The following is a 12,767-nucleotide window of genomic DNA, read 5'->3' as shown; positions in this document are numbered from 1 at the left end:
ATTCGTTTTTTGTATAATTTATTTACTTACGTTAATGAATTTATATTTACAATTATATACATTAAAGAGGAACTCGGACGTCTACGTAACAGTTTACACAATGAACGTTTATGTTTAATTAGTAAAGAATACTTTGAGAAAATGCAATAAGTCGTTCGTTTAAACAAATTAATAATTTGATTTAAATTTCATTTTTTTTAATTAAAAAAATTTTCCAACCAACTTTATAGATACGACTTTAAAAACATGCAGCAACGAGTTGCGTAACTTTCCCAACAGAAAAGTTAAAATTGTGTGGTGTGTGGCGCCACGTTTTGAAATTTTATTTTAAAAATTTTTTATACTTTCAATTATTATAAAATGGCAAAAATCTTCATTTTGTGCGTAGATATCGGTTTCATAAAAAATTATAAATGCTAATAACCAGTAAAATCATTTCGTTCGACTCTACTCGACACGCGATTGATGATCTCCCTCTATCCCCCTTGATCTTCATCTTTAACCACCAAAAATTTAATCTCCTAATACCAGGGCTTTGGAGCGACCAGTTTTTGAGTTGCTCCGCTCCAGCTCTGCTCCGGTATCAAAGTATTTGCTCCAGCTCCGCTCCATGCTCCGGTTAAAATATTCTTATAGGAATTACACTAATTTTGTCTTTGGTATATAAGTACGCATAAAAAAACTTGTTTATTTACAACTAATTTATTATTAAAAAATTAACATATAACCTCATTGATTTTAACAAATAAACTGGGGAGTCATGAAGGGGAAGGAATAGCTTGGTCAGGGGATAGTGGAGACTGGAGAAAGAGGTTCCCACCTTTCACATGGGACATATGTGGAATGGATATAAAATTAATCTGTTCTTGTGATCACCTTTCTTTTTAGTTCAATTATTGTATTTTTAACATTTGTAAATATTACAACTTATGCGACTTCCATTCTCATTGTCTCAAATATTAAATAAATATATATATTGGAGCAGTGGAGCACTACAAATTTCCGTGCTCTGGCTCCACTCCTGCTCCGAGTAAAATCCATTGCTCCACCTGCTCCATGCTCCAGCTCCAGCTCCGCTCCAAAGCCCTGCCTAATACATATATCTCCGTGCAAAATTTCACAAATTTTCGAGAAAAAGGCACGGGAGTTATTAGCCTGGAGGATAAAAAAAATCGTACCTCACATATATACAATTTAACATCCACACATAAAGCAAAAATCTCTTAAATAGTAAATAAATAATAAAACAATGGAATCGGTTATTCTAAATATTAAAATAATATATTCTAAACAATTTTTCTTTAAAAAAATCTTTAAAGAAATAACAAGCGAAAATTACTTTCTTTTTCTTTTTCTTTTTTTCCCTAAGTCTGGACAAAAAAGGAAAAATAAAAATAAAGTGAGAAATACAAAATAAGTTTCTAGTCCATCTCTGTTTTTAATTCTATGGAAATCGGATTTAAAAAAGTGACACGCAACTTTTTGTCTTTTTAAAATTTACTATGTTAATTCTCATTCTAAGAAAATAACTCGTGGATTATAAGAAAAGATAAAATCATATACGTTCGATAAATATTACAAAATTATACACTTGGTATATACCGACTACTACCACTAGTTTTCTTGTTCAGTTTATACCCGCTTTTCGTCACCAGTGGTCCACGGACCCCTAGCGATCCGCGGAACTCCGCAAATGTCCGTTGTTCATCGTGTGCGGGAGTTTTAGTGGTCCCTGTCTCGAGAAACGTTGAGAATCACTGGTTTATACAGTGTATATACTTACAAAATGGCAAGCTATAAATGATAGAGAACAAATCCGCTTCTCTTATCGAATCAAGGTTGTTAGGAATTATATCTATCTGCGGAATGGTCGTTCTATTTTTACCGAATTGACTAACATTTGGTGCATTTCTTATCGGAGGCTGCAACTATCCTCATTCCAGAAGCCAGAGAGTTTCCTCTCCCGCTACTGGGCATGGCGTTTGACTAGAATTTAGCCATCGGGAAGAAGCCCTTACATATGTGTATCAAATTTACATAAGTGACAAACGAAATACTAAATTTACAAACATTCTATTGCCAATTTGCCATCACTGTCCTTCACGAAGTGGGGACTTCTGGCAAATTTAGATAATAGTCGTAACTTTCGTTATAGGTTCTTATTTCAATCGACCGAGTTCACAAAGAAGCGATGTATTTAAGAAATGAGCTCATTATATATATTTGAAATGATTAAATCAAACGATAATGATATGATAAAAAAAACTCCGACAGCAGGAAATGTATGTAACCTACTTAATAGGGAAAAAACAGAAAAAGTTTAACACGTAGTGCGGTAGTATACAATAGATAAGGTTTCTCATAATAATTCAGCAGAGTACTTAAATACTTGGCTTCTAGTTTTGTTCTTACTCAATTCTTTGCTGGCAATCTGAATTAACGAATTATAGCAAATTCTTAAGAAATTACAATTAACTTACAGTTAAAGCTATCTTCTTTACTTAGTCTCATCTGTGCCATATTTTCACATAATGAAACGAAGATAAATCCTAATTAAGATACGGTTATTGTATAACTGGTGTATCTAGAACAATGCGCTAAAATTCTTCGAACAAAAATGGTAGCCGAAATTGATGTTTCCATGTTTCTAGTTTAGAGTACGGCACGCACGTCTTTAGATTATGTAATCGTGTAAATGAGCTAATGCATAATAGGATGGTAGATTAATTGTTTTCCATGTTCTGTTCTTCTATAGAATAATGTCATTTTTTACGTCGTCAGTCAACTTTTTAATTTCGTGTCGTATTTTAATTTGGGATTAAGATTTAAATCTTCCTTCTAAATAAAAATAAAATGTAAAAATATTATTATGTTAATGGAATATTAATGAAAATTAATATTCCATAAGAAACTTTGACTTCACATTTCCTCTTATCTTTAATAATTAATTTTATAATACATTGTAGAAAAGTATTTTTGTTTATAATTCTTAACAAATTTTATATTTATGTTTAGTTTGACGTTACTCTCAACCACGGTGTGAGATCATGCTCTTAACGTGTTACTTTTGTATTAAAAGGGATATCGGTTTATATCGTGCAGCTTCCTCCGTATTCATTTCAATTGCGGCCAGGAGCAACGTGCTTATGCCTTATAAAAACAGATACTGTACTGTGAAAAATGACGCTTATATTATCGATATGAAAATTATTAACTTACTTTTTTAATTATAATATAAATCTTATAATTATTTGTATAAAGCGAATGCCATGACCGAAAGTGTTTCAAAAATTATTTATTACAAATTGCATTTTTAATTAAAAACTAAGGTTTATATCAGATAATACTAGAATATATAATTAAATTTTTGACACTCAGCTTAGAAAATTGTTCTCTTTTCGTTCATATTTATCACGAATGAAGGTAATACAATGCAATAACAGATTTTTCCGCTTTTAATAAATTTACGTTTTCTTCTAGAAATAGCCAAGACTTTATCTTCTTCCATCAAATTTAATCAATAACTGCCAACAATAAATAAATTTTAAAGATAAATAATATGAAAACGTTTTATTTTTGCATTATTCTCGCTACATTAGGTATTGTCTAGCGATGTAATTGGGGTATACAAAAACCATTTCATCTCTTACTGTATTCGGTACGCGCCACAAAACGAGTATTATATTCTAATTGTCGAATGGAAGAATTACGATAACGTGTGTAACGTGAGCGTGCAATTAGATACAGTATATCACTCTATAGACATTGGTGCCGTTAACACCGGCATTAAACACTTATTGTTAGTAGATTGACAAGAAATCGTCAAAGAAAAATGCAGGATCAAATTTATATTTTCTATCGAGTGGATTTCATCTAAAATGGTTGTCTTCGGCCAGCTCGTGTTTACATAAAACGAGTTTAAGAACGCAGTTTGTGTCCTCTCGACTGAACTTTAAAAAATAAAATTTGAATAATAAGTCATTCGTGTAGTTTTTGCCCGATATATTACTCGGACTATCTTATCTGTTTTTATAGAATATAGCTGCGTGTCCGGTTTATGACCCAATGTCGAAAAATGCAAAATATCGCGAAGATTCTAAGTGAACACGGCTTCTGGTAGAGGTTAATGCGCTTTTTCCTACCCTTAAAGCACACCCATGGCAAAGTGCAACGAAGGAGCTTCAAATAAAGCCAGTTTAAAGTTAACGAACTCTAAATCGCTTCGAGATAGTTTTATAGGATTTTCAAAATTATAGAGTAGATTGCAATTGTACTTAAGTGGCACGTATTGATACGCATAGCACGTATCAATTACGTATCAATTACGTATAGAAGTATTTATTCATAACACGTAACACAGTGAAACAGAGATAGAATTGTTTTCACTATTATTTACCGAGACAAGAATCAATAATATCAATTTCAATCTGAAACTCAATAATTCAGTCCGTTATCCCGTATTTCTAACGATCTACTACCGTACAGTACGCGCTAAAGGGAGAAGTTGTAAACCCGCAGGCTTACTTATATAGGGAAAAAAGCCCTGACAGGAGTATCGATGGCGATACGATAAGATAACTCGAACAGATAATTATCCCGTCATACCGAGGGTTGCCGACATTACTGGTCCAAACCGATTGAACTTCGGATGAGAAAAGATGACCTGGCACCAGAGTTATAATTATTATCATTAAGATTTGTGACCCCAATTCTTTTAATTAACTTTTTTAAATATATGAATTCGAAACACCCTTAACTGATAACTTTGATATACAGTTTTATTAAGAGCGTCGTAGTTGATGAATAAAATAATTCAAATATTTTTCCAATCGGAAGAAAATTTCCAATTTGTTATTAACGTGTAATTAATATGGTATAATAAACAATACATTATCTATTTTTATAACGCGTGACAGACAGATATTTGTAAAATCTATCTTATACTTCAAAATGTATAAACTAAGTAGAAATGCAATGTTAATGTCATCTTTTGTAAGTCCGACACGAGCAACTTCGGGCTCAAAACTATGCAGTAAAATTGTCAAATTTTTACTTTTGAATCTCAAATATTCATTACGATTGATTTTCACGCAATTTAATTAACACGATTTTTACTCCGAACCGAAAGAGTAATTAAACCATTAATTTTGCCGATTCAATTTAACCACCAGCAGCCCAGCGAATAAAATCACTAAACACTAGTAGTTGGGTGCCTGACCAGCGGGCTGGGTTTACTGTAACTGTCTAACCCTTAAATTAAGATCAATTATCCTTAGGAAGTATGCCCTCGGCACATGGACTGAATGTTGGGTCGTCCTTTTTCCATCAATCCAGTAGATGTAGAGGTATTCCCCGCTGGTCGATACAAAGTTTTTGCAAAATAGAAATTATAATAAACTATGGTTGTAAAAGGAAAAATCTTTGGAATGAATGTCCCAAATTTACATTTTGATATTGAAACTGCTTTTGTTTATCGCGCATTGTTGTCAGTCTAAGCACGTTTTATTGCATTTTGCCAAGACGTCGTTACAGAATTGCAAGATTAGAATCACTCAAAAGTATAACGAGATGGCTTTTTATACACCGCAATTACATTGCCAGACAAGAATCTTAGATACTTGTCTAGCGATGTAACTATATTTAATGTAACTATTATCGATATAATTACTGCGTAAATAAAAAATATTTTTATCCGCTTTTAAGTAAGTATTTTAAAGAAATTTGTTAATTGTTTCTTGACCGATAAATTCGAAGGAAGACAAAAGCAAATTATACAGAAAATTTTACATTTTTCATATAGTTTGCCTTTAATATTTATTTATTATTGATAATTAGCCATTGAATTTGATTATTAATATTTTATTAAGAAAGTATACAGTAAAGAAACGGGAAAAACTGCAGTTTGGTCCATAGCAAATACGCATGCCACGCCAACGATCGTCACATTTACCGTGAAAATAATAATAATTTGGTTCAATTTTTAAAAAATATATATTTATCTTTCGGAGTAAAAGCTGGTTATTATATTAACTGTTAAATGAATTTAACATCGCTTTTCCTTCGGCGCACGACATTAGCGTTACACGAACAATAATAATATAAAATTTAAATGATGAAAGTATATTATTAATTTTTCATATTATATCAGTCGATAATACTTTTGTGTCCTTCCTCTCGGGCGCCCTCTCGTCCGGGCCCCTAGGCCTAAGATTATTAAGCGTAATGGTTTAAGCTACCACTAAATATAGGGCATTTGAATATTACAAAATAAGGTGGCACAAAAGTAATTCTTCCTGTTTACAGTCTTATAGAAAAACATGTAGTTCGTACAAATTTATACATTACGATTTAATAAATCAAATTATTAGTACAGCCGAGTATCTGCACGCTCGACAGACATAGAAATACGTAAATATCTTATTTATAGAGCCTAGATTACAAGCAATTCTATTGACACGTGTCTAGTTTTTAAATTTGTTGAATATAACAACTCCCTATTTTAAGCTTACCGCTGACACGCTGATTCAGTCGATGGTGTCACATCAATAGTACCGTATTTTCTCGAGTAAACCCCGGGTTGAAGAGCGTGGAAAATATGTTGAACTACTGCGCTATATATAGGGTAATGTAGTTTAGAGTGAGAGAGGTGAAGAGTTTAATTAAAATTCTACTTCTTCAAATTGTTTACAGTCGGATAGCACTTTCTATTCCAAGATTCGCGGAAACATTTTTGGAAATAAACTTATAAATATTGTCGAATATTGAGCGGGGGAAGTCGAGAGCTTATCGGACAAGAGAAAATCAGGAAAACTTTAGAAAGAGATGGTAAATTTGAACTAGAAAATGGTAGTTGAGATCTCGATTCCCTACGACAGGGAAGCAAGCACCGATGACATGAATCGGGTTTACTAGGAAAACTAATTATTTCAAATGTAGCTGTAAGTCATAAATGCATTCAATAAATGGTTTTGATAGTTGAGAACATGTGCGGGTAATTAATATATTTCTTTCAATTTTTGCCCACACGTCTCCTGTTGCACTGTAAAAGTCGCGGCCTCGAAAATACCCCGGCTCTTCAAATAAATCCAGGGAAAAGACACGTTTTAACGATTAACTCTCGGAGTTTAATTGAGGAAATACGGTAGAGAAAAAATCATCCTATGTCCTTATCTTTATTCTTGTATTTATGCTGGGATAAGACACGTACCGGTACAAGTAGTTATGATCTAAACCATTTTCATAACCTTTTCCGCTGTCCACACTCCTTGAATTTTTAAAATATGTTTTTGTATCCTTAAGAAAAGTTCAAGATCTTTAAAGTTTTTCATTTAAGATTAACATGTGTCATTTCTTCACATATAATCTTATAAGCTACTTTAGATTAACTAATTACACATTAAGCGATTAAAAAAAACCCAAAAGTTAAATAGATATAATTTTAAATAAAGGGTTTAGAAAAGGTTACAACAATCAGAATACAGTTTGAAGAATTTCCAAGTTAGTCTTTTCAAACGTTAGACCAGATGAAACTAGAGCAGTCATAGTTGCGTGTCTGGCATTTGGCCCCATCCTGTATTAACCCACTAATAGTCTATTTAAGAAATGTCTTTACATCCTTAAATACAGCAGTATACTTTGGAATAATTTTTTGGCAAAAGTATTAATGTTCACAATAATATTCTTGTCGACTATCACCACTTCTGTTTTTGAATATCGGGAGATCCCGCCTCCATCCATAATCTTTTGGTCAAAATTTGGGACTCGTACTGGTTAAAGTGATGTTGGATCAGCTGTTTACCCTGTGAATTTTGATGATTTGGAACTGGATGCAACATTACTGGCCGTCCATTAGTACAGAAACAAATTCTTTCCAGGCAAAATTTACGAGGAGAATTAAGCTCACTTGTATTCTCTTTGTTTAAAATAAAGTTTCACTCAATAAAGATTACACGAGCACAAGTTCGCTTTCTCAAAGTCCATTCATTAAAAAATTGGCCTGATCACACAAACATAGCAATAACATTGAGGAATTTATTCTTTAGTACAAAGTATCAAAAACGATGCCGTTCAGGCAGAATGCGCCTCTCCCGAGTAACAATAGAAAAGCACCCCAAATAAATGAAATAAAAACAAAACAAAGCAGGAAAACTATTAAAACACAAATGTTTCTTGCATATAAGTTACGCTTAAATACATAAAAGTCACGATGCAAGAGATGGTGGACGTTTTTGACAGAGCGCCGAATCTGTGAAGAAGTGCACTTTTGAGGGATTAAAAGGCCGAGAAGAACAGTAAAATAAGAGAAACGATACTAAATATTAAATTAAAATTTAATATACGCAAGTTAAAATAAAAGGGTAGGATAAAATCATTAAAGTATTTTTGAAAGTAATAATCCTATCAATACAGGCAATTCTGTCTTCAAAACGTTCAAAAGTCCTAGACGAAGACACGCAATCTCGAAGCATTCAGTACGTGCGAGATAGCAAATTTATTTAATACAAGATAGGTTTCAGGAAATTCGGTAATGAGTTTGCTTTCCCGGGTGTTAAAGGCGGAGATCCAAATGAGTAGCCAATAATCAATAATAGATTAAAAATTGGTGAAGTTTATTATGGTGAGGCTGCGTATAATTGTAAAAGTTTGTTCTGAATAACGGAGTTGTGAAATGTCTAAGTAAATTACGTAAGTATGTAAGGTACCGTACTGTACTTGTAGAGCAATTGTCATAAGACCGCTGCCGTAGTTTAGAATCTATATTAAGTTCTAAACTATGATCACACATTAATGGTGTGAAAATCGAACATCTCTTTATATATGAAACCGAACTTTGAAAAGGCAATAAAAATTGCTAATCTACCAGAAACTTTTGTTATACCTTGTATTTGCGATACATAAAACATATCATTAACAACGAAGATACATAAGTATATATAGATTTTCTGCGTGATAATTGAGTATCGGCCTACATTTATGGGATATATTTATGTATTTCTGTACAGTTAACTATAGTATATTAGCGGCTGTGTACATGAACTCAAGGGAATAAGATACAGCAAATTTTTATTTGATATATTATACACATCGTTACACTTCGTACAATGCATCATAAATCTCCCCGCACGAATGTTACGATGTGGTTCTTTTTCCATTTTTTACCCGTTTTTTGAACTAGTAGACAAATCCTGTCTTGGCAATAAACAAACTACTAACACCGAAACACCATCAAACTCGTAACTTCCAGGAAGTGCAAGCAACCGATTTTTTTAATATCCTGTAATTATTCTGCGGGCATTAAACATGCGAAAAAATGTCAAAATTTATCATGAACGAGGAACTAACTACTCAAAATTCGATTTAAGCAAACATGTAATAATTAAACTTATAGATTACTTACTCGCTACCCTATATAAGATCATCACGTGCATCCTGTTAGCATTTTGTAAAAGAATTATGCCATGTATAAAAGATTCTTAACAATTTTCATATAGAACACGAAGATTACTTTATAAACAAGTGGATTTCTTAGTAAAAGACTTGTAACGCATTGTTACTTATACAATTTTGAAATAACGAAAAGCAGAAATATCATAAAAATAAGCAACTAAACGCGTGTGGCATCATTAATAAAATGAATACATTTATAAAAATAAAAACGTAACGCTGTTGTTACGCTGACAATTTAATAAGTCGGACGTTCAACCTTACAAGAGAAGCGCAATTATTCTTCCTACGCTCGTCATCCTTTGAAATCCTGTCGTTAATAACTTTATTTTTAATGTGTAGGAAGTGACGGCAAATAATTGCACCTTCAAAAGTACAAAAATAAGCAACTTCTTGACTAAATTGCCGGTTTTTTGGATCATCGTCTTCGTAAATAACTGGAGAAAAAAATGCGTAATGATGCGAAAAGTGCTTTGAATATGTTGATGGTGTCCTTCGTCAAGTATTTGCTTTTGTATATTTAAATACGCTTTATACCAGTATAGATGGGTATTTGTACGTTTATCTGTAGATATACACGTTATAATTCATATAGTTCAATATAACGTTTATACGGATCGTGTTTTAAAAATGGTTGAGTGCTTCTCTCTGTTAAAATATTCTTTCTCGAATGCTTATCTTGCTGGATAACACGTTGCTTGATATATATGTTTATTGTTTCCGTAATAATTAAATGCGTGCATGTACAGCACAGTAGCTAATTACGTTCTTTTGAGGCCCCGGGCACCCTTTTTTTAATTAAAAAACCAATAAACTCCTTAAATAATAACAAGTTTTTGTAATATACACTTTTTAAACGTTCAGTAAATTTTGAAGGATATTATCTTTTTGCTATGTAATTTTTGAGACGACGAGGCCTATTTGGTAATCCGCCACTGTGCGTGTGTGACATAACGTACAAATTTCTGACTGAGTTTACAGTATTTCACGTGATCACGTGAATTGAGCTTATGGTTTCATTTCTCATAATAGATCGCTATTACCTCATTCGTAACATTTTAACACGAGGTAACTTTCACATAACACTATGAAGGTTACGTTATCCTTGGCCTCTCTCGGCAGGCGAATTGTATACTGTTGTTACACCACCGGATAAACTGCATAACCCACTATTCACCGTATTAATTCGAGAGTGTGCGACAGGTACACACGTTCCACATTTAAGAAAATACGGTTTGCATTGTTATTCTAACCCAAATTTTAAATTCCTTTTAGTTCCCAACATTAAAATTGGGCTTTAAAGTATCTTTAGTTCGAAATATAAATCTGATCTGGTTTTGTTCCACTGAAAAGTTTCGTGTTTCATATCGCTATTCGAGTTGAGATGTACACTTGAAGGCCCTACGTAAAATAAGTGAGCACTTTTAAAGAACGAATTTCATAAAATCTTTGCACACGAAACAACGACAAGTAAATTGGCAGGAATATGAAAGAACTAAAGAAAAGAAGAAAGGTGCATCATAATTATTGATATTAAAATGTCATTTTTGAATGTTTGATTGGATGAATCGGAATTTGTAACAGTGCCTCGAGCTTCTCAAAGAGTTAGTCAAGAATTAAAGCGTTTAACCTCGCATCCTCTTCACGCAGTGGGAGATGGCCCCACTTCATTGGAACACTTAATGAGTTCCAAATTAATATTTTGGTCAAAAAACCGGATTTCCAATGGAATTCGGTCCGGGTTACGGTGCTTTTGAAAGTTGCAGTTTATCATAAATTACTTGTTCCGGAGGATGGATTTTCGACCTCTTTCCTCTTAAAAATCTCCCAATTTACCTATTAGTAGCATCGCTCTGTAGAAAGTAAAAAAGACAAGGGGATATACGACAATGGGATAATAATTCTTTTTTATACAGAAATTGTATTTAGTGCTTAACAACGTCGCATTTCGTGTAACTAACAAAAGCAGAAGTGAGGTCATTACAACTACACGCGGACCACACCCTTGGATTACGTATTGTTCGATATGCGATTCAAATTGTGTAATAAACGTCCGTGTAACTACAGAAAAATTACAAAACAATTTCTCTTTTGTAAAGAAGAGGAAAGCCGTGTTTCTAGTTTAAAAGATTTACATTTTCCCATAGAATATTCTTGCCGTTCTATAAGTAGAAATCTTATGTTTAATTGCAGAAGCAACACGTATGTCCTGGTATAAAATTGCGTTTTTAGCTATATTTTTAGCGATACAATGCAAAATAAATCTAAAATTTTAGTAAAGGGCTCCAAAACTTGTGTTGAAGTATGCTTTTCGTGAAGACAAATCAGACATCCCGTTGAAGACTTTTAACAGGATCTTTCAATCACATTTTCACAATTTTATTTCAAGACATTACAGCCATTATTGAGAAATTATAGGTTTTATATGGCTATAAACTTTTGCTAACTGCACTTTATTCCAGGACGAAGCATCCAATACGATGGGTGTTGAAATTCAATTAAAATTCCAAAAAAGGAAAAAAAATGGCATCGTTGTCACGCTATTACGTCCGGTTACTTCGATTGTTTAACGAGGAAAAGTTGGTCAAAAGGCCAAATTACCAAGGTCCTTCTCATAACCTGTGGCCCACTTTCACACGTAAGTAAAGAAAGTGCAGGTAGGTGGAGTCTCTAATCGTTATCGTTTGTAATGGTCACGATTTGGCACACTGCCTTGTGCCACGTTTGTTTAACATCCAATTCATCTGTCATTTTCTCCGGATAACCGCGATAATCAATGTCATATGGATTTCAAATTAATTATCCCCAAAAATTTCCCATTCATATTGTGTTTAAACGGGAAAATCCCCGACCCGACTTTCGTAATTGCATAATTGGTTTATAGAAAAATCCCTAGAACCCCTCGATTAGATTCCAGCAGATTTTTTAATGCTGCCAGCAAAGTAATTAAGTTAGTACTCCCTATTACGTGTCAATACTCCTTTCATTCTATCAAAAGCATCGATGTCAACACCTCCTTCATGCTATTAGCGAAGTGGTAGCAAGCACCCCGAATTGAACCTCAATGAGGTGAGGGGCCGTCCGGGTATGAATTTTGATGAACTTAAATCTCGTAACTTATTCTCAACAGGAACACACGTGTATTTTTTTCTAAACTGAGGAGTGAAATAGGTCAAATCTGGAGCCAACAATGTTGAATGGAACAGAGAACAGAGACGAATTGACTACCGATAAACACTAATTGTTCGCTCGGCGTGTCGGAGCAACTAGTCATTTTTGACCCTGAAAGTCCGCGAAGTTTCCTTCGTAACCGGGTCACCGGT

The sequence above is a fragment of the Centruroides sculpturatus genome, unplaced genomic scaffold (assembly GCF_000671375.1).
Source record: "Centruroides sculpturatus isolate CEXI.00-Female unplaced genomic scaffold, Cexi_2.0 scaffold970, whole genome shotgun sequence".
Classification (NCBI taxonomy): Eukaryota; Metazoa; Arthropoda; class Arachnida; order Scorpiones; family Buthidae; genus Centruroides; species Centruroides sculpturatus.
This window is presented reverse-complemented; position numbering follows the sequence as displayed.